General features: G+C 30.4%; 1 protein-coding gene and 1 non-coding gene across 2 annotated transcripts in view; one reads left to right on the top strand and one right to left on the bottom strand.

The window, feature by feature from the left end:
- Window positions 1-23,204, top strand: part of LOC129916082 (GTPase-activating protein CdGAPr) — a 146,139-nt gene that overhangs the window by 6,011 nt on the left and 116,924 nt on the right. The window lies entirely within an intron of this gene.
- Window positions 2,650-2,722, bottom strand: Trnar-acg (transfer RNA arginine (anticodon ACG)). Its single transcript has one exon. It is a non-coding gene; the product is annotated as a tRNA-Arg (tRNA).

Below are 23,204 nucleotides of genomic sequence, written 5' to 3'. Positions count from 1 at the left end.
GACCGTATTCCAAGTGTGGAGTTTTCTTGGTTCTTGCTTTGGCGATAAATTGAAGAATTATGTAAAATTATAGGGCAGTACCTATAAAAAGTTTAAAATGTTGATTATAAAAACTTTGAGCATGAAGAACCCATTGAAAAAAAGTTCAAACTCTTTTTACATATGATAGGGAATTATTCCATTTCAAAAAATAGACTTAAAAAAGACTTAAAAGTAGGTTATATACAACAATGCCAATCAAAGCATGAAAAAAAAAATTAAAGTTAAATCACAATATTCTCTTTATGAGAAATAGATAGGTAACTTAAAAGACTGTAGTTCTTGACTTCAGCCGGAAGTGAAAAAAGACAATTAAAGTCAAACTTTCTCGTAAAACGTCAGATTTGCTACACTAAATGATTCTTGCATTTAATTCCCTTATTTAAAATCCAACCGCATACCCTCCATTATTCTGCAACTTAATGTGACTAATATTTCCGCTGTTTCATTTCGAATTTGGTTGAATTAGAAATATAATTCAACCCGCCTTGTGGTCATTTTTTGGGTTGATTGCTATCTTATTTATGCCGTCATTGTTTTGTCGTTACAAAAACTTAATAATTTTATTCACACCATAAAAATAATTTAAGAGCACCAGAGATATGGAAACGCAGCAAAATACAAAGTTTTAGTGAACTTGTTCATAGACAATCATTACCATTTTAACAGATCGGTGTGATTTTAAATATGATAATGATGGCAATGAGATATGGGAATATTATTTTATGTGCACTTTTTTTTTCTTTTTATTTACTGCCTGCCTTTAAAGAAGTAATCTTTTAGATACATTTTTTAGACAGGTGTTGGAATTTTTTACGATTAAATATGATGCTAAAATGGCCATCAAGTTCCACTAGGAAGGACTTATCGGTAAAAATAATGTCGCAACTAATTTGAATTACAATCTACTTGAAGCAGCATGAAAAACCATAATGTGTTATGCAGCACAAGCCTGCGTATTTTTCCATCATGACGAAGTAAAAAAACTGTTAATTTACTTCCTATAGAAAATGTTTCGCCTTTTAGAAAACACTCCAATTTACATGCTTTTTCCTTATTAATTGTGTATCGTAAAACTTTACTTCAGCTGTTTTTAGAAAGACCTTAGAAAGACCATAGAATACCATCCGCAAAGGTTTTCTAAAATAGTCGCATCACATATCGCAATTTTTTGGAACTTTGCAACGTAATTTTTTAATGATCCGGTTTTTAGGGTTTCATATTCCGATTAGATTTTATTAAGGTCCGACTGTTTAAATAACTTACCTCTTTATTATTTTTTACTTTAAACCGCGAACATTGATTTGGCCGAATATTCGGCCACGCTCCTCGGCCGAATACCGAATATTCGGCCAAGGACACTCAGAAAAAAACGTTGGTAATTTAAAAAATTTTATACTTTGTCTCAAGAATAGATGTGGCTTAAGAATTCCCAACAACATCGTATTGTAACTATGAATAACTGAACTACTTTTAAGATAAATGTCTGAACACATTACCTACTACTGCAAAGGTAGACATCTGAAATCGAATTATATATGAGGACTGTTCGCCAAGATCGAACGGCGGACCCATACAAGTGGTGGTCAACACATACTACAAAATTTCCAATTTTGACAACATTTGCTAAAGTCTACCTTTCGTCTCCTGGGACAAGTGTTTACATACCGAATATTCGGCCAAGGACACTCAGAAAAAAACGTTGGTAATTTAAAAAATTTTATACTTTGTCTCAAGAATAGATGTGGCTTAAGAATTCCCAACAACATCGTATTGTAACTATGAATAACTGAACTACTTTTAAGATAAATGTCTGAACACATTACCTACTACTGCAAAGGTAGACATCTGAAATCGAATTATATATGAGGACTGTTCGCCAAGATCGAACGGCGGACCCATACAAGTGGTGGTCAACACATACTACAAAATTTCCAATTTTGACAACATTTGCTAAAGTCTACCTTTCGTCTCCTGGGACAAGTGTTTACAGCGAAGCAGGAATATTCTACGAAGATAAACGTAATTGTTTAATAACAACAAATGCGGAACAAATAGTTTTCATTCACCACACTTGCCTTTTGAGATTATAAGTATACTAAAATTACAATTTTTTTAATAAAACACACATTTTGGGATAATAATTTATGTCTTTTTTCTTCACCATTTGGTATTCGGTATTCGGGCGAATATTTAAACTATTCGGCCGAATATCGAATACCAGAAAAATAGGCCGAATACCGAATAGTAGCCGAATGTTCGCGGCATCTCTAGTTTGAACTCAATTTGAATGTACATATTCTAATCCTGTTTGGCTAATTGAGAGACTTTTATTTAAATTTCAAGAAAAGACCCTCAATTTATTTTCATGAAAATGAAGCATTATGTAATAATTGCTCAAAAAAATGTAGGTAGGTATACAAAAAAATTAAAGAGTCTTCCGGTATCGGCAGTAAACAGGACAATAATTTTTGATTGCCATGAGTTATGACATGATTTATTTATTGGTTATGGTATCCAAATTTTTTGTCATTACAGAATTACTAATACAAAACATTATAAACCCTTTTCAAAATTTAATAAAATAAAAAAATAAAAAAAAATGTTCGTCGATCCTGCCAGGAGTCGAACCTGGAATCTTCTGATCCGTAGTCAGACGCGTTATCCATTGCGCCACAGGACCGTGTCGGCCTTCTCTAGTTAATCTTTTTATTTCTTGACCTGACCACACGCACAAAATCAACTGCCCATTGAACACACACAAAAGTATCCATAAATAGATTCACATTCTTAACGCACAAGAAAAATATAAAAAGTTCCACACACCATAAAAACGAACGAGTGTTTTTCTCCCTTCTCTTATTTTGCGGTCTCTTATTTTTTATCACCCAACTCGACGGACGATGATTTTTGTTCAGATAAATGGATAAAAATAAATTTTGTAAAATATTTCATCAGAATTTACAACAAAAGCAAATTGATGTTTCAATTTAAACTTTTCTATAAATAAATTTACTTTTTATAAAATACCTCACATAATTTCGCTTATTTTTTTTTTTTCGTGTTTTTCGTCCGTGATGGTAAATATTTTGTTGGAAGCTATTTTTATCATCAAATTTGTTATTTTTTTTTGTATTTATTTTACCTTTAATTGATAAGCTAGTTCAAAGTTGAGTGGCGAAGCTTCGTTTTTATTTTTGTATTCGTTGCTTCTGCTTGTAATTAATTGTTTCGTAAATTACAAAGAATTTTAAAAATATTTAGATAGGACAGTGACAACTCAAATTAAAGAGATTCGGTTCCAAATTAAAATTTAGATGACATTGAACTTCCGTTTCTATACAATTTTGTGCTGTGGGGGAACTAAGTAAAACGGCTACCTTAACCAAAACTTGTTCCGGCTTAATTGTCAAAATGTTGAAAATTTAAAATTTACATCCCAACATGATGTTTAGACTCTTAAGGTTTCTTGAGTTGCTTTTTTGGGGGATATCCCACGCACAATAATCTTAAAAACACTTAATAGTCTGAGAGCTGGTGATGGAAATGAAAAGTAAAGTATGGGTAACATACACAACTTTGTACCTATATTAAAATTAATTGTTTTTTTTTTTTGGAAACTATCAAAACTGAATTCAATAACAGTTTAAGGGCCCTAATGACTTGCGAATCGCTAGAAAAACTTGGCAAGTCAAAGTAATTGAGTCTCTAATAAACGATTCAGCGTTTTAAAAAATGATACTGGCCCATCATTTTATTTATTTCGATCGCAGTTTTCTAATCGAAATACCACGACATGAGTGTTTCTCAAATCGTTTGACTTAAGGCCCATTTGCTGAAACGGAACTTAAATCTTTATGTGAAACATAAACCCTAAAGTTCTACATAATCGTTTGCACGAACTTTAACTCGTGTCATAAATTCTTCTAAGTATAACATAACTTAGGGGCAAGAAATAGTAGAACATAAGGGTTTTATGATCTACATAAGAAATTTTTATTGAGCAAAAAGCCATAACATCCCTTAAAAATGATGTTGTCTATAAAATTTACATCAGTAATTAATTAAAGAATGGTCAACTCACTTTTATACGTTAACCATGGTCGGATAAATGTTTACAGAAGTATTTGTCATTTTTTTTGTATATATTTGTCAATTTTCTGTCACTTAATTGTGACACACAAACACATTTGTAAAAAATTTCCATCACATGAATAATTAATTTATCAAATCAAACACACATTTTTTATCAGTTTCACTATATTTAATTAATTTTTGCAATAAAAAACCACAAAATAACAAAATTATTAAAAAATTTCAGCTTAATTGCTCAAAAAAAATAAAATTAACTGACGTTTGTATCGATTTGACATTCGAATTTGAAGTTCTCAGCGATTTCTCGCATGAAAGTAAAACATTGCTAGGTTAAACATAATTTTTTTTTAACAACTTAGAATAAACTAAGTAAAACACAAGGACTATGTTCGACCTAGCTATGAATCAAATTTATGATCCGTATGAGCAAATGGGCCTTAAGTGATAATAAGGCCCAAAATAAAACTACACTTGCGAGCAAAAATATGTAATCACTACTTTTGCTGTTTGCTGTTAAAAGTGAATTCTGAATTGAAGCAATTCAATTGTCATAATATTGCAATTAGGAATGGGCCAACATGCATTGGCCCTGCAGCCGTTCAGGGCCAGAAATAAAGTACAGATTTACGTCATACCGGATGGTATATAGTAAGATAAGTTTATGGGTACAGGCAGAGCCTGTGCTTCATTAAAAAACAACATGACATCGTTGACTATATACATTTTGGTTTCTTCTCTATTGTTTAATTGACTGTGATAAATGTGTTTCCCTTGAGGTGTTTGTCGTAAATAATGTTCGAAAATAGGTTTATTATGGATATGAATGGTGTTGTTTTATTAAAAGTGTGTTCTGTCTTGATTGGATTTTAGTTTCTTTATTATCTACATGGGAATGAAGTTTTTATAAGTAACTAATATTCATAAGCAATTGAGTTTATTGAAAACAAAATTTTTTGTTTAACTAATAACTGCACACCAAATTTAAGCTCCCAATTTTGTATCCTAGAAAAATTTTAGTGACCAATGTGATGTGTTTTTTTTTGTGTTTTAATTAAATAAAGTGATGCATACCTAGTTCAAAATAACTATTGAAATATGTAGTTAAAATTGACTATGCCCTAGTAATTACGTAGCTATTACAATAGTCATTTTTAACTACATAATATTATGCTTATAGTAACATATAACTATTATACATAATAGTCACTTTCTGTTTTGCGTCGTACAAAAATGGAGAGTTTTTTTTTAAGAAATAAACCTGTTGTTTGTTTAATTCTTTTGAAACCAAAGTCTCTATTTTTGAGGAAAAATAGTGTCAAACCATTGAAAAAATGTCTGGGTTTTTCTGTCAAATAAAACTAAAAATGAATTTTATTAAAACTTGGATTTGTAAAGAAATTTATAGTGAAATAACGAAGGAAATAAAAAGTTTTGATTAATAAATCGAACGCCGTTAATATTTGGGATGAACAAGCTTCAAAATTCGAGAGCCCTATTGGCCTATCAGCATATTTAGTTTAAAACCAATACTTTTGTGACACCCTCTGTATAAAAAACGTCTTAAAATATAAAAAATAACTATAACGACTCAACCATTTTTTTTTATTTAAAGATTTGTATTTGTTGGTTTACAGAAAAAATTTTTTCTAAACTTATACATTTTTGCCCTTTAAAAAGGATTATTAATAATAAATAAAAGTAATCGTTTGTTGTTGTTTAACTACAGCAGAAAATGTTTACTCAGTAACATACTGAGTACCAATAAAACACGGCTAATACAATAAACAAATAATAATGTATTTCTTTATCTCGCCCCAAGCGCGGTTGTCCATGTTCAAACCTAAATCTCTCGGAAACATTCGCTGCACAGTGGTTCCGTAGTAGGCCATAGGCCGAAATATCGACGTCAATATAATGACGTCATTTTTCGTTATATTTGTTATAAAAAGCCTATTCTTTAAGATAGCATAACAGACATTTTGAGAAAATAACGGAACTTTTCATATCGACCATGAAAAGTTGTCGAAAAAAGTCTGATTTCAATGCTTTATTTTTGGTCCCGAATCAACTTAAACTTTTAAGTGTATTTTTCGGTTAAAATTATTTTTAAAGTTTTTTTTTGTTATGGAACTTAAAGTTGAAGGTATGTACTTTATTTAAAGAGTTTACAATTCTATTTTATTTAAAATTTTCAATAAAAAACAGACTAGAAAAGGACAGGTTCAAATTCCATACTTTTGTTTTTCTTCTCACTTTACCGAAACTTTTAACTATGTTGTCATCAATATAAATACATGATTCATATACATAAATTTTCTCTAGCACGTGTAGTTTCTTAAACAATTGAATCTGTCTGCGAATAAGTGCGACGGGCTACGACTGAATCTTTCACACTCATTGTTTCAACTTTACCCATATTTCTCATATTTATAACTTTTTCAAAAAAATTTTTTTTTTTTTTGAGTTTTTATGTTTTCCTTAAGTTTTTGCACATATTTTTATAAAAATATATGATATTAAGCAAGCTTTAAATCTGAAAAAATGTAACATAAAAATTATGACTGAAATTGAAAAAAAACCAAATAAATAATTTGAAAAAATAACTTATCATTTGTTTGTACATTTTGTTATTAAATATATACAAGATTTCTTTATAAAACAATTGTTTTTAAATTAATTCATTTTTTATTGCTAAAAAAATATATTCTCACACATATTCAAGTATATTTTGTTGCTATCCTAACTATAATCCCCTATGGCCGCCCTTCTTAGAAACCGGTACCACTGTGCGCTGTAGGGAGTTGGAGACTTTTGATCAACTGGTTCTTTACTACAATATTTCCAAAGTTACAAAAATTTGGTTTTTCAACGTTCATTCATAAAAAAATTGTTCAAAAGTTCAAATTATAAATGCAGTATTGTAAACATCATAACGATTTATAATTTGTGGTTCCCTTGCCACTTACCATTCTTCTTTCGTTTTAGCCTTTTTGAGTTGATTTGAGATACTTGGAGTTTAAAACACAGGTTCTAACGTTTATCTCATGTTCTTAAAAAAAAAGATATTAAGATATAAATACCAACATATACCTAGTTACCATAACACTATAAATCATAAATCGTGAAATAATAATCAGCATCATCTATAATCAATGATGTCATTTGTTTATAATTCTTACGCAAGATTGTAACCATCAATCAATTGAACTTGTTTTCATCCGTCAAACAAAAAAAAAAAAACATCTCGCAAAGGGCAATATATTTTACGTCAACATCAACATATTAAAATGATGTAATTCTTTTCAACACAACGCACATGGTGTGTATTATAAATCGATCGCATAGCCTCACTCAGCAACCAAAATAAACATGTTTTTTTTTTTTATTCTGTAATAATTTCATGGAATATCAAAAATCATTGCCGCCATTAAAAGCCATGTCATCATCGATACAATAACCGTTGTTGCATAAGTTTTTTGTGCATCACTGAATGCATCCGTCATCGATTTTGATGATGATGGCAACCAAGATGGTGATGATGATGGATGATAGATTTGACTTGTCAAAACTTTTTTAAAAAACCGTTGGCAATTCATTTTGCTTGTTTTTTTTTTTCATTTCTTGGAACGCACTCAACTTCCTTTTGACAATCAAAGGAGGTATATGCATACGTAAACAATAAATATTGAATGACGCCCGTTTATCGAAAATCAAAGTGGGCATCGTGCTAGCCAAAGACATTAGGAAAGGAAAGGAAATAGTGGAAATGAATATCCATTTATCTATTCAAACAGACAATAATACACACAAACACACGCAAAACTAAACTCTTTTTATCGATAAAAAAGTGAAATTTCCTTTTCAGCTGTTTGCTGTTTGATTCAAAATGGCAGAGTTCAGTGGGCTTTTCTCAACTGCAACTGCATTTTCATACATAATGCCCTTCCTTTTCAAATTGTTATTAGATGTTTGAATAAACTCTTCACGAATGTCTGTGTTTGTCTCTCTGTCTGACTGTTTGTCTATCTAAAACTTCATCTATTTGCCGTCCACCACACGACTCGGGTTCGAATTCGTGTCCAATTGTGAAATTCCTATCTTTTTCGTTTTGGAGACTTGCACTTGGGGGATATAAAAATAACACTTTCTATTATTTCTTTCTTCTTTTTATCGCAATAAACTCTGGCGATGGCGCACGCTTAAGGAGCAACTATACGCCAACAACAAAAAAATATATAAAATCCTAAAAGCAGAAATTTAATGTCGGCTTTATGATGGCAACTCGACTAGACGACTTAACATGCATATACTCGCGCCATAGAGTAGGTAGACAGCCAGCGCAGCGCAACAGTCGTGATTGCCTGATTATTTACGATCGAAGGAGTTATAAGTCAAGGTGCGTTTGATGGTAAATTCGTTCACTATAAATTCGTGGCCATTTATAATGAAAGTACTGCATTCAGTGCAGCAATATAGCAAATCCAAAAAACCAGCTGTCAAACTACAAACAAAAAAAAGTTCAATGTACCAACATGTAGAAATGTAAATATTTTCGAAAGTCATGGATTTAAAATTTTCTTTAATCTGTTTATTTATTTTTGGGATTTTATTAGTGAATAAAGATAGATAGTAATAAATCTACACATCCATATAGCTATATATAGTTTTTTTAATCCATGCAAAGCTAAAAAAGCAAAAGTAATTAAATTAATATTTGCCAGAAAGTATTTTTTTTGCATTTTTAAATAGATTATTATTTTTAGAGTTGCCAAAATATTTTTAACAACAAAAATACCTACCCATATGAAATATAAATTATTTCAAATGGATTATAATAAATGAATAATCCAGAAGCATTCGATAATGAGTTTTTCCTTTTTGCATTAGTAGTATAATCCAAATAATTCATTTGCATTTTCACACATAATCCTACAAAATTTATCGCATATAATGTTTTTTGTGTCCTGCACATTTTTAACCCCTATCCTAGAGTATTTATTTGGAGAAGGGATGTAGTTGAATTACAGTTTTCAGATTCAATGAGAATTTAACACTTATATTGTTTTGTGTTAATTATATCAATGGACGATTGAATTTGGACCCACTTTGCCGAATTAGTTTGAAGTTAATCCTTCGCTTTGTAAGCAGTAATTTTTGTAAGGCTTTTAACAGGGTTTATTGCATTCCATACAAAAACTCTTTCTCAGAGTTAATAAAAAAAACTTAAAAGCTAGGGAAAAGGTTTATTAAAAAAATAATTACAAGATTTCGAACCTTAATCTACCAAGTGCACGCAAAGCTATGATCATAGCTTTTGACAGCAAAACGTTAAAGGTTTCACGATTCGCTGGTCGCACCTACAACTCTGGATTCTATTTTTCAGATTGTTAATTTACAGGTCATTCGATCCTAAATACTAGTCCTTCAGCGTTGTAGAAGGTACACGGTTAAAAATTCTGTCGTAATTTTTAGGTGAACCTTTGAAATCAAAGTTTATATAAATTGTTTTTATTAGTTTCAAATATTTTTGTATTAATACAAGAAACATTAAAATCAAAAGTATAAACATTTAAGAAATTTGGATTAAGAACTAATTCCTAGGAACATAGATTATAATCTTAATCTTGGTAAGCATTGAAATTAATTACTGATTAAAAACTGAAAACGAAGAGGGAAGTAATTTTAAAAAAGATATAAAATTTCTTGTGCATGGTTTCAGGGTGACCGTAACCTGAAAAAGTACAAAACAAAAGTATTCTTTGGTTACCCGTTTTCTGATGAAAAAATTAAAATAAAATCCGAAATTGTAATACATTCAAGGCGCTTTGTGTATTTTCGAAGTAAAATACAGTAGCGAGCAAAAAAAAAAAAAATGCAAACAATAAAAACATTTGCATTTTTTTGCTCGTCTAAAAACTCATATTTAGGTAGACTTTTGACCAAATAATGGTTTTGGAGTAAAATATTCCACAAATTGACTCTGTTTAATGAAAACAAAACAGTTTCAATATGCCAAATTTGGTAACTTAGTTCTTGTTCAAAACTCTTTAAACCTCTTTCGTTTGCATTTTTTTTGCTCGCTGTTCCTGACCAAATTTGATCGGCGATAAGCTTTGACTTCACACAGTTTGCAAAAAAATATACAGGGTGTCCCGGGATGAGATAAGAAGATTTTGAGGGATGATTCCTGGGTATATATTCTAAGAAAAAAATTGTTCTACAGTAACTCTCTGCAAAGTTGATACCCTTTAGCAATGATTTAAGAAAACGCATACTTTGGTATGCCTTTACTCATGTTAATGTTAATAACTCCGTTAATAAAAAAATATTAAATTTTTATAATACTTGTGATTTGAAAATGTAATACATTCGAAGTATTGAATTTCAGTAAAATTTTGGTGTTGCCTCATGTAACCCAAATTTTCGTAAAAACTACGACAACATTTTTAACAGTGTACATTCAATACAATTTTCCTTTCCGTCACGCAAGACTTGTCCGTACGTGACGAACAATACAACTGTGATGCTACATTACATATAATGTCAGTTTAACCGTCTACTAACACTGTTTACCTTATTATATGGTAAGCATCAAATTTTAATTGCCGAATACCAAGTTGCAAGTTGTGGTTTCCTGGTGCACCTTAAATTTCATTTTCATATAGTCTCCAATTTAATAAAAACTTCCTTACTTACAACATTTTGTTTTAACATTTTTCAAAATGTCTTTATCAAAGGGACCTGTCAAATCAGCAATTAGCTCACTTAACACACACACAATTTTGTATATGTCTTCTCTTCAGCAGACAAAATGATAACACGTTCGATTTAATTTAAGAACTCTTAGTCACTTTGTGTTTTTTTCATGACTAAATTACTTTGTCATTGTCTTTGTCGGCACTTGAAATAGCTTTAGCTATTGAGGCTACACGCATCACTTTAGATATTTTGTCGGCAGCGATGTGTTGTAGGAAAACATCTGGGGTACATGAAGATTATAATAAACAAAAAAAAAAAAAAACCTATTTGTAATGAAACACATTTTTATCTTTGTGGTAATTCGAAAACGTTTTTGAATATTTTTAACAAGTTTTCGAATCTTTGATTTCAAAATTCCAATGTTTGATTGTTGAAAAAGTATATGTAGCTATAAGGATGTTATGATAAATAAAGTTAAGTTACGCAATAATCATTATTAAGTTCGCTACATTCAAGAACCATACAAAAACAATGAGCTAAAAAAAGTGAGCAATAACATGTGTATAGTGAAAGAACACAACTGGGGAAATAAATCGACCTAATTTATTTCAATTCAATTCGATTACAGTTATAATAATGTGTGCAAGTAAATATATATATATGCGAATAAACAACCATTATCCGATGAGTAATGATCTTTTTGAATCCGTAAACAAAGAAGTGAAAGGAGAACACCAACATACACACTAATATCTATAAATGTTTCGAACTTACCAGAGGGTTGAATTGTATTTTATTTTAATCTGTGATTCATTCGTATCGATTGGATTGGGATTCTATCTAAAAATGAAGGGCTCAGGAGATTAATTGAGAAAAATAAAGTAAAATTTGGATTAAGGTGAAATTTAAATTTTCATCTCCAAGCTATGAACACCAGTACGATTGGACATGTAAAATAATAGCGGTCCAAAGTTCAACCTTTACTAGAATTAAAACTTTATGGAAATAAAAGCCATTTATAAAATTTTTCGCTGTACTACATAATAACTTACTTAAAGTGGCGTTTATAGTCCAGAATGGATCTCGAGCTATATCAAAAAACCTCTCAAACCAGCTCGAGTGCTTCTGCGCTCAGTAATTTCGTTGAGATGTTCTCCACTTGAGTACGCATATGGAAACAAAATACTAAACGTAATCCTTAAAAAATTAAAGGCTTTTTTTCTCACTAGTCAGTTATCTGTTATCTTAAGCTGTGAGTTTCAAAAACGACTGTTACATTTGTACCAACAGCTTTTCCAAGGAGACCACCAACCGCACGCTAGGTCTTTCTCTGACACGTTGTGTATTGGGAATAAGGGTTTTAAAGAGCTGTGATAGCAGTGAGCGGCATATGTATAAAAATAGCAACTATTAATAACTGCTATTTAATCACTCTTTAAATAGTAGTTAACGCCGCAAGTGACTCTTTAAAATTATTTCTGATTTGAAATATAATTCAAAATATGGAACTCTTTGAATGTCTGAAACAATGGTAATTCGACTAGGTCTTCTCAGTTTCGTCATCATCATAGTAAACTTTTTTCTACATCTTTGTTTTGTACATCATCGTTAATCAAATTATAAGATGTGAATGTTCACAAAAAAGCAGTGAAATTCGCATTAAAAAGCCGAGAACGTTTTCTGAAAAAAGCAGTGAAGTTGAAAGAACAGAGAGCAGTTATACTTATAAAAGCAGTGAAATTTTAAAGAGCATATAACATTTTTACTGTATAAAAATTAGTTTAGAAAAGTGTCAATTTCCATGCAGGAAACAAATTGAAATTTTGTCCCATTCACAAATCAATCAATGATATATAATTTAGTTCTGAACACCATTTTGTGTCATTATAATAATTTGTATGTAAGTAAAATATAAAATATAGAATATGTGTCACTTCGTGAAAACTTGTAAAGTGTTAAAATTAAATTCATTTTTTCAGCTCTTCTCTTTTCATTCTAGCATTGATTTTATTGAAGCCCTATTTTGTTTTGGCTATTAGTATTACATACTTTTTTGACTGCGAAATTTTTTTTTCTTAAAATCACTGGTTCACGGATTCGTAAGATAAGCTAGTTTTGACTTTACTTGCACATACATTACAATACCAAGTATTCCTTACCCACTTTCCCTTCTCACGTGTTTAGTGCAACGTACTTTAATAAACATATTTCATAGTTCTGTAGTGCGTATTCATCTTTTCATCACAATTTTCAAACCGGAAAAAGACAAGGACACTGTAAAAAAATTTAAGTTTAATTTGAGATTTTTAAACAACTTTGATTGGAAAAAAAGTTCTTAAAAGGCTTTTATTTTCTCTGAAACCTACCTCAGCATAAAGATAAGTAAAGTTTCCGAGTCTTTAAAACACAAAATGTGTTTCCTATTTTGATGAAGTAATTGAATTGGTCTAAAGAGCTTCATTGTGTTCTACCAATCTAACGTTGCGCGGCATTAAGTACTTCTGTGATTAAGTTTAATTACAAAAAAGGTGTATAAGGAAGGTACTAAAACTGTGTTGCCAAATAACAATGACTTGCGACTTACGAGTACACAACATTACACGATGCATGTTCTTCTCCCTAACAATATTTATTTTTTTTTTATGTTGCAACTTTTTGTTCCTCTTAATGAAACCTGAGATTCTCTAGAGATTCCGATACTACCTACTACAGCTCCAATAACACCTCTCATTCTTCTTGCCTTGCGTCTGATTGTTGTTCGACACACCAACTTTGACGTTTCAGTCTAAATACGTCTTGTGCTGATTTTCTGCTGCTTTTTGCTGCTGCTGTTGGTGCTGGTTAAGTGTTTGGTTCGCTGACTTTAATGGCAGGTATTGCGGTTAAGAGTAGTGTACATATATTGCTGTAGCTGGTGTTAGAGTTTTATTTTTATGGCGCGACGTTACCTTTTTGAATTTCAAAGTTTTTTTTTTTTTTGTTTTTGCACTCCGCACTGACGGTAAGTAGTCTTTCTAATGGAATTCCGAAGCAGGTGCTGCACAAAATTGTTGTCAGGTTTTTGGTTTTGTGGTTGTTTTTTTATTATTATTTTTGTTTTTGTTTTCAATATTTGCCTGCGTTTCTCTTGGTTAAGATTTCACATCTGGTTCGAAGTATCTACATTATATGTATGTATGTATTTTGTGTTATATGTTTGTAGATATGTTAATATAGAAGACGTATTTGTTCAAGCAATTTATGTTGCGTTTTTATGGCGCATTTTGTGGTAATAGGTACGTACATTTTTATCTGTGTAGAGATTTATTGGTGGCGCATATCTAATAAGCGTATGATTTGCGATTTAAGTGAGATTTCAATATTGGAAAAAAATAAATATTTTAAAGTAAATGATTAGGTTATGCATATTGGACCAGAAAATTTAAATTAATGACGCTAAGCAAATCATATTATTCAGGCATTTTTTAATGAACTTGTTAAAAATAAAAAAAATAACAACTTAAAACAGCTTAATCTAAATATAAATAGCTTATTTTTAATAACATGTAAACCAGCCATACTAACCCTTTCTAAGTGGGTAAAAAAAAAATTTACTGTTGGTTCCGTGGGCATTTTTCTGAAAGTTTTTATTTCATGATTTGTATACATCTTTAATGTTAAAACAAGAAACAAACAAGCCAATTTTGTGAACTTTGCTTTGAACTGCAGAGCGCGTTGGTCGAAGAAACGTACGGTGCAGATCCTCAGTTTTTTTTGTCTTTTTGCATTTGTAGTTCTTTGATGGCTATCTTGAAGATGTTAGATGTTTCCATTATTGACCCATTTTAGTTATGGTAAGTAATAATCAAGAAATTATGAGGAAACAGATGAACATACACACATATCGGACAAACACAGAACACTACTTTATAAAGTTTTTGTTGTCGAAACCAAATTATACTTTTCCAAAGGTTTTGGGTGTGCTGAACTCGAATTCGAAGTCAAGAATGTTCTATTAGCTCCCGTTTTTAAAATATTACTGTTCAGCGGTGAATACCAGGCACAATGACTCGATTGGAGCACCTGCTTTTAAAAAAATAAATACATTTGTGACAAACGCCCTTTTGAAGATTGAAGATCTAGTGATTTAAAGATTTAGACTCGCTGCTTTTACTGTGTGCTGGTACAGAAAGCCAAAGTTGTCTAAGAAATTGTATAGAGGCCGAAGAGTTAACGTTTTGAGCAAATCTAAAAAACATGATGTTGAAAACTATTCTGCCGTGTCTATCTATTCAAGTGTAGGGGTTCTATGAAAGTTAAGCTGACATACATTGTTAGAAAACTAACAAGGAACACGCTCTTTTTTTTTCAAAATGTAGGCATTTACTTAATATAAATACAAAATAACGAAGAAAAAATAATAAAAATAGTAAAAATTATAAAATTAATTAAAAGACTTCTTATACTCATACAAGAATATTATTTATTATTAATGAACGTTTTCGGGAATAACAATTCCCATCTTTAGAATATTAGCAAAATCTAAAATTATTTAAATAAATTTTTATCGTTAAATTCTAAACATATTTTTTTTTAAATTTTTTCTAAAACAATTTAAAAAAGTAATGAACTAAAAATATCATAAAGTAAAAGTGAATAAATGCATCTAAAATTTTTTCTCAAATATTTCTTTGGTCGAAAGTGGTACTAAAAATTTGTGTAATAGAGATCGGTCGAATGTTTTATTTTTGTTCATATTTGTTGTTCTATTTATGCAAATTCCTTCATACGCATCTAATAATTTAGGTTTATTAATTTGTTTTAACAAACGAAAGCCAGCTATATAGTACAGGAAAGATAGACTTTTTCGTGGAACGAAATACAGGACGGCTGAATTTTTCAAATCTGAAAGAGGGGTATTCTAAAAGCTTAAGTCCTGGTTTTCGGGACGCCACCCCCCTGGCGAAATCCGCCATTTTGGAAAACGCGAATTGCTCTATATCTCCAAAACTATGGGTCCTATACAAATGGTTATCAGACTAAAGTTATTGGAAATTTAATTATCTTTTTCTTTGTAGTACATTATTTTTCTGAGCGGGCAATAGTTTTGAGGTTATGTTATTTTAATTTATTTTTTTTCGGTTTTTTTAAAATTTTATCATTCCCGGTATCAGTTACATAATTTTTTAAACAGTAAAAGTTATAGACCATCAAATTTCTAATAATTTGGTATATTTTTGAAAGTCATGCGATGTATAAGTCGAAAGTTATTGATCTGAATACTATAAGCTAAGTGCAGGAAAGTTAGTAAAAAGAACAAGCATTTTGTGGAACGAAATACAGGACGGCTGATTTTTTCAAATCTGAAAGAAGGGTATTAAAAAAACTTAAGTCCTGGTTTTCGGAACGCCAACCACCTGGCGAAATCCACCATTTTGAAAAACGTCAATTGGTCTATATCTACTACACTTTTGGCTTGACCGAATAAGTTACTTAACCGAAGTTGTAGGTAATATAAATATCTTTCCTTGTGCATGCACTCTTTTTCAGCAAGGACAACGCTTTTGAGGTTATGTTGTTTTATTTTCTATTTTTTCGTTTTTTTTTTTTAACTTTTCTCAGTCTCTATGATAGAAACATAAGCACCATTAAAGTTGTAGAACATCAAATTTCTATTAATTTGGTATACTTTTGAATTTTATATGACTTTTAACACCAAAGATAAGGAACTTTAAGAGCAATCTTTCTCAATATTTTCAAAAAATATACCCACTAATATATTTTTGCATAAGGTATGAAAAAAAGGCTAAATCGTGTACGTTATGTAAAAACAAGAAAAATATGATATGAGAGAGATTTATTAAGGTGGGTAATGGTAAGACTTACAATATTGTGGTACACATATTTTGTTTTAAGTCAAACATCTAACTTTTATATTTCTATCATAGAGACTGAGAAAAATTACAACAAAAAAAACGAAAAAATAAAACAACATAACCTCAAATGTGTTGTCCTCGCTGAAAAAAAGTGAATGCACAAGGAAAGATATTTATAGTACCTACAACTTCGGTTAAGTAGGTAACTTATTCGGTCAAGCCAAAAGTGTAGTAGATATAGACCAATTGACGTTTTTCAAAATGGTGGATTTCGCCAGGTGGTTGGCGTTCCAAAAACCAGGACTTAAGTTTTTTTAATACCCTTCTTTCAGATTTGAAAAAATCAGCCGTCCTGTATTTCGTTCCACAAAATGCTTGTTCTTTTTACTAACTTTCCTGCACTTAGCTTATAGTATTCAGATCAATAACTTTCGACTTATACATCGCATGACTTTCAAAAATATACCAAATTATTAGAAATTTGATGGTCTATAACTTTTACTGTTTAAAAAATTATGTAACTGATACCGGGAATGATAAAATTTTAAAAAAACCGAAAAAAAATAAATTAAAATAACATAACCTCAAAACTATTGCCCGCTCAGAAAAATAATGTACTACAAAGAAAAAGATAATTAAATTTCCAATAACTTTAGTCTGATAACCATTTGTATAGGACCCATAGTTTTGGAGATATAGAGCAATTCGCGTTTTCCAAAATGGCGGATTTCGCCAGGGGGGTGGCGTCCCGAAAACCAGGACTTAAGCTTTTAGAATACCCCTCTTTCAGATTTGAAAAATTCAGCCGTCCTGTATTTCGTTCCACAAAATGCCTATTTTTTTTACTAACTTTCCTGTACTAATAACATAGTTATTATTTTATCATATGGCAAACAAAAATTCTAGATGCATTTATTCACTTTTACTTTATGATATTTTTAGTTTATTATTTTTATAAATTAAAAAAATTAAAACAAAATTTATGTTTAGAATTTAACGACAAAAATTTATTTAAATCATTTTAGATTTTGCGAATAATCTGAAGATGGGAATAGTTATTCCAGAAAACGTTCATTACACTGTGCAAGTTTTTTGAAAAAAAAATTTTGAGACAGGTGCGCGATTAACTGTTTCGGCCTATATCGGACCCGAGAAATAGAATGGCATCATTAGTTTTTCGATTTATCGGTACGACTTCGAACAAATTTTTTTTTTTAAGTTTTTTCAATTATTTCGAGAGCTTCCCACGGTTTTTAGTCAGTTTTCAGCCAAAAACAATATTTATATTGCTAATAATTCTGCTCAAACGTTATTTGCTACCAGTAGAAAGACATTCTAAACAATTTTAAACAATTTATTTGAATGTTAAGTAATTTTTTTGAAAAAATTTAAAAACAAATCGAAATTTTTTACATTGTTTATGGTTTTTTCGCTGTTTTTGTTCTCTTTTGCACAAATAAATTGCATGTTTTCCATTAAAAATTAATTTTACTGTTAATTTAGTGTTGGTTAAACTTGGACAGTTTATCGATAGCATCGATAACAAAAAAATATCGAGTATATAATGGAAACTATCGATATCTACCAAACACTATGTTAATTCGTTGTTTACATCCAATGTCAAACGAAAACTAAACTTGTAGTTCAAATTGTGTTTAATTAATTTCCAAGCTATTTTTTTTTTAATGAAAAATTGTACGAGTGGTTTTAAGGGGGGAAAACCCTCTGGACGACAGCTTTTTCAATAATTTTTTATGAAAAACTGAAAGCACTTATTAAAATTTTTAAAAGAACAAGATATTACTGACATTATTAAGTATTCATACAAATTTTTTCAAATAAAAAAATAACAAAATGGCGGCTCTAGAGCCCTTCAAAGTTGGCGCCTCTACTTTGCGCCGTGCAACGCACAGGTCCAGGAAACCATCTTGTATCAAAAGGGAAATTTTTTTCCGTTAGATGATATTAATACGCATTGCATGAACCTAAAATTATTTTTTTAAAATGAAAAATAAAAATTAGAAATCAAAAAAACGAAAGAAAAGGTGCTTTACTTACAAAGAAATAGTAAAAAAAAATATTTACTATACAAATTAAACTCAACTTTTAGGTTCATGCAATGGCCAATGCTTCATGGAGTAATTTGCTTCAAATTTCAAGTCGATAGCGTCATTAGTTTTTGAGTTACGTTGCACGGCGCGGAAAAAAATGTGTTTCAAGAAAAATGCGTTTATAGTTTTCGTTTTTGTACTGTGGTAGGCTCGGAACGCATGGGTTTCGGGACTTTCTGGGATCTTTTGAGGCTCCATTCAAGGCTTAGACCAATAAAATTGTTTCTTCGGTTGATAAATTAAATTTTTAGGGAAAAAAATAATAATGCAAAAATTAAAAAATTCCAGAGGGTTTTCCCCCCTTAATACTTTTTGCTACGTGTGTTGCAAAACTATTTACAAAAGTGTTTTGCAACGAGTTAATCTAGCGAATTTATTTACACATGCGTAGCAGTTATCTTCACTGTGATCTTTTGGATCTGACCATATCATTGGGACTCCAAAATCCAGGCTTCCATATATTCTTTTTGACCATTTGATAAGCTTATTATAACAATTTGAACAAATAAGGCTTGGTGCCCATTAGACGTCTCTTATAACTTTTAAATAGAAATATTTTTCATATATATCATCATAATATATTTTCTTTCTACTTGGCATGTGTGCAAATTTTCCACACACGTAGCAAAAAGTATTAAAACCCCTCGTACAAATTCTCATTAAAAAAAATAGCTTTGAAATTAATTAAACACAATTTGAACGACAAGTTTAGTTTTCGTTTGACATTGGATGTAAACAACGAATTAACATAGTGTTTGGTAGATATCGATAGTTTCCATTATCGATTATATCGATAGTTTTAAGAAAAAAATATCGATAATATCGGTAGCCTTGTGGTAAAATAATTTGGAAGTATTGAAATTATCGATAGTTTTGTTAAGTATCGATATACTCGATATTTTTTTGTTATCGATGCTAGCGATAAACTGTCGAAGTTTAACCAACACTAAATTAACAGTTTATTCGGGTCCGAAATAGGGCAAGAATTTCGACTTGCAATAATTATTAATAAATAATATTCTTGTATGAGTATAAGAAGTTTGTCTTTTAATTAATTTTATTGAGACTCATACAGTTCCAGCCAGCTCGTAGTTTTTACGTATAATTAAAAATTATAAAAATTATTTAAAAAAAATACAAAATATTAGAAATATGTTTTAGCATATACATACATTTGATCAATTCGATGTTTTTATTTAGGATTTCCTCTTGAGTACCTACCCAGGAATTCTTAAGGATATTTTATTTTTTTTTTTTTTAACACGTGGTATTTTTCGAGGATTGCACATAAACCAACTTATAGAAATTTGGTCGTGATAGTTCTTGATATTAATTGTACGTTTAATTGATAAATCAAGTTTCTAATTATACATATTTCCATACAAAATTTTCGACACACAAAATTTGGCACAATAATTTGTATGATATGAAAAGGAAACAAAAACAAATCAATTTACAAGTATCCCACCCGTCACGATGGAATTCTCCAAGAGGGCTTCGAAAGAATGATTTTTATAAATGAGTAATTTGCATAATGCTAATAATAATTTTGAGAAGTCACTTACAAATGCTTTGGCATATATTTAATTTTTATTACACAATCACCAACCCATTTGTCAATGCACGAATCATACCTTAAATTAAACTGATGCTCTCATACCTTACAACAAGAAAAACCAAAACCCAAGTCTATGGTAAAGTCCTATAAATGGCTTATATCGACCGTTTTTGGAAAGTTAAAAAAATGCCAGGATTACTTAACATTGAATACTAAACTCACATCCCAAACCACATGTTGCTTGGTTAAATTTTTTCAATCATTAAAGGAGTGAATTAAATTCCCTGCTGCGAGATCATACGCCATATGTTCTGTATACAATTCAAGTATCAGACATTTCAGGTTGCCATATTTGGTTCCCTTTAACCATGTGCCAAAAAAATGACATCATGCCACTTTGTGGCGTTGTTGGCTTGTGTTGATTATCGAGTGAATTACACGCATAATCAGCCTACAAAAAAAACTCCACGATAACCATCATCAACCACTCGTCGAGAGCGTTGACAATTGACATTAATTGCTGTCAAGTGTCACAGATCTGTTAGTCATATAAAAAGTGAAAATGTCAAAAAGAAAGTTAACAACACACACACACTGCACTCACCGAAAGTTGGTAAGGTCATTTTGTTTTGCTGCCACAGATCTGTCAGAAAAGATATGTGTGGTGTGAATCGAGGTTAGATCAAATATTCTGTATGCAGGAGGTAAGTATATAAGAGAAAACTAAACATAACCCAAAAATAAAAATAAAACCAATTGTTTTCTCTCCTGTCATTAACTTTCACACATCAGAACCACCATATTGAGAGAAATGTCAGAAAAATGAACAAAACATTATAAAGAACTCAAATCACGTATATTAGAAAGGCTAAGTGGCATTAATTTAAAATAAAATGAAAAAAAAAGTAAAAAAAACTGCACTCGCACTCTTGCAAGCAAAATCAATTGCTTTACATTCATCTTCTTTTTCTGTTAATTTTTTGGATTGTTCCTCATTTTTTTTTCTTCTTCTATTCCTTTCAGTTGAGTTCTTTTCTTTTACGTTTTTTTTTTGTTTTGTTTTTAATGAATGTCTTGTGCAGTGTGTGTCTGTTGTTGAATTCACTTAACGTGAAGTAGTTAGGTTTCTTTGCTATCTGAATGTCGTCTGTACCTCACCGCAACCACTTGTAAAACTCAACTCACAGTGGCAGTTGTCTGAGTCCTTGAACTTGAATTAAAGAAAAAAAAAATAATGCTTCTACACCACGGGATATGCATGTACAAACTGAAGACTTGAAAAAAAAGCAATTGAAAAAAATATACCGTCAATGACAGGTAAACTCCTCGTTCCTCATAAAAACGTGAGAGAGTGGAAAAAATGACACTTAAGGCATTTTATCCACTTCAAACGTTAAGTACTGTTGTAGCATAGAGCTTCTAAACTAAAAATGCAATTTAAAACAAACCTTGTTGCCTGAACTAGATTTTACTTTCGTCCTTGATGGTTTTTTATTTTATTGTTTTTGTTCATAATTTTTAAAATATGAAAGGAAGCTTAATATCTCTTAAAATACAAAATAAAATGGCTGACTTTTACCAAGGACATTTCCAGTTAGATATGAAATACCTATGTTTAGAGTTTTGCTTAGGTAGTTAGAGTGCAGTTACATAGAAGTTAGAACAGTCTAAATAATTGACATCTATTCAGCTAGTTGTTGTTAACGCATAAATAATACTTTCTACTGTCATTTGTAAAGTTGGTTGAGTACTTTATTCACGAAAAAAAAAAAAATGCACGACTGGGTCGCACGAACTTGCTCTTAGAGTTCAAGTTTCTTAAATTTTTAAGATTTTTTATATAGAAATTTGGAAAATGTAGGTAGGTTCTATATAGGTAAAAAACAAAAAAAAAAAAAAAATAAAAAATAAAATAAAATTCGTTTAAAAAAAAAAATAAAACAAAATCTGAAATCAAATTGCCCGCCAAAACAAGTATGCAGTTTTGATTGATATATTAAGATGCTTTTTTAGAAAAAAAAAATTCAAAATCGTTAGAGCCGTTTTTTAATAAACTAATTTTTTATAAATAATTTTTTGGAAAAAAAGTTTTAAAATAAAATTGGTATGCCATTTTGTAGAAATAACTGATCAACATCTAAAAACAGAATTTCAAAAAAAATTCAATGTCCCGTTTTCGAAAATTTGATTTTTCAAAAAAAAAAAAAAATTCAAAAATTATATAAATGCTTCTTCACAAAAAGTTTCGTTGAAATCGAATAAGGACTTTTGGAGATAATCGGATTTGAAAAAAAAAAAAAACGGTTCTATGGCAGGTACCGTTAATAATGATTTTCAAAAAAATTTTGTTTTATAAGAAGGTCCCTGTCCTAAAATTTACATTCAAATTTTTTAAACAAAATCGTTGGAGCCGTTTTTGAGTACTTTCAATTTTACTAAAATCGGTATAGGTATGACAAGTACCGTTGTTTTTGGTCCAAAAAAATTAATTCCAAAAATCCCTCTGGAGAGTTTACAGACAGACAGACGGACTTCCGGGACCCACTTTTTTGGCATTCTCTATCATCGTAATGCAATGTCATTGAAAAATTCTATCTCAACTTTTTTTTTCGAATACTGAACTTGATATACAGTACATAATATCGCAAGTAAAAATTACCCTGATAAGTTTATTTTAATTTGCTTTCCAGCTTTTAAAAAATCCTAAGGACAGATTTTTAGGTACCCGGTGGGCGTGGGACAAAAGCAAGAAGGGAACCATTTCTATAAAGTTAAGAATTTCACTTTATTTGTCGACAAAGTAAGCAAAGATTGGACCTCTTTGGTACCTAGTTTTCCGAAAATGAA

The sequence above is a fragment of the Episyrphus balteatus genome, chromosome 3, assembly GCF_945859705.1.
Source record: "Episyrphus balteatus chromosome 3, idEpiBalt1.1, whole genome shotgun sequence".
Classification (NCBI taxonomy): Eukaryota; Metazoa; Arthropoda; class Insecta; order Diptera; family Syrphidae; genus Episyrphus; species Episyrphus balteatus.
The sequence above is the reverse complement of the archived record's forward strand: the minus strand, read 5'-3'. Positions and strand labels throughout refer to the sequence as shown.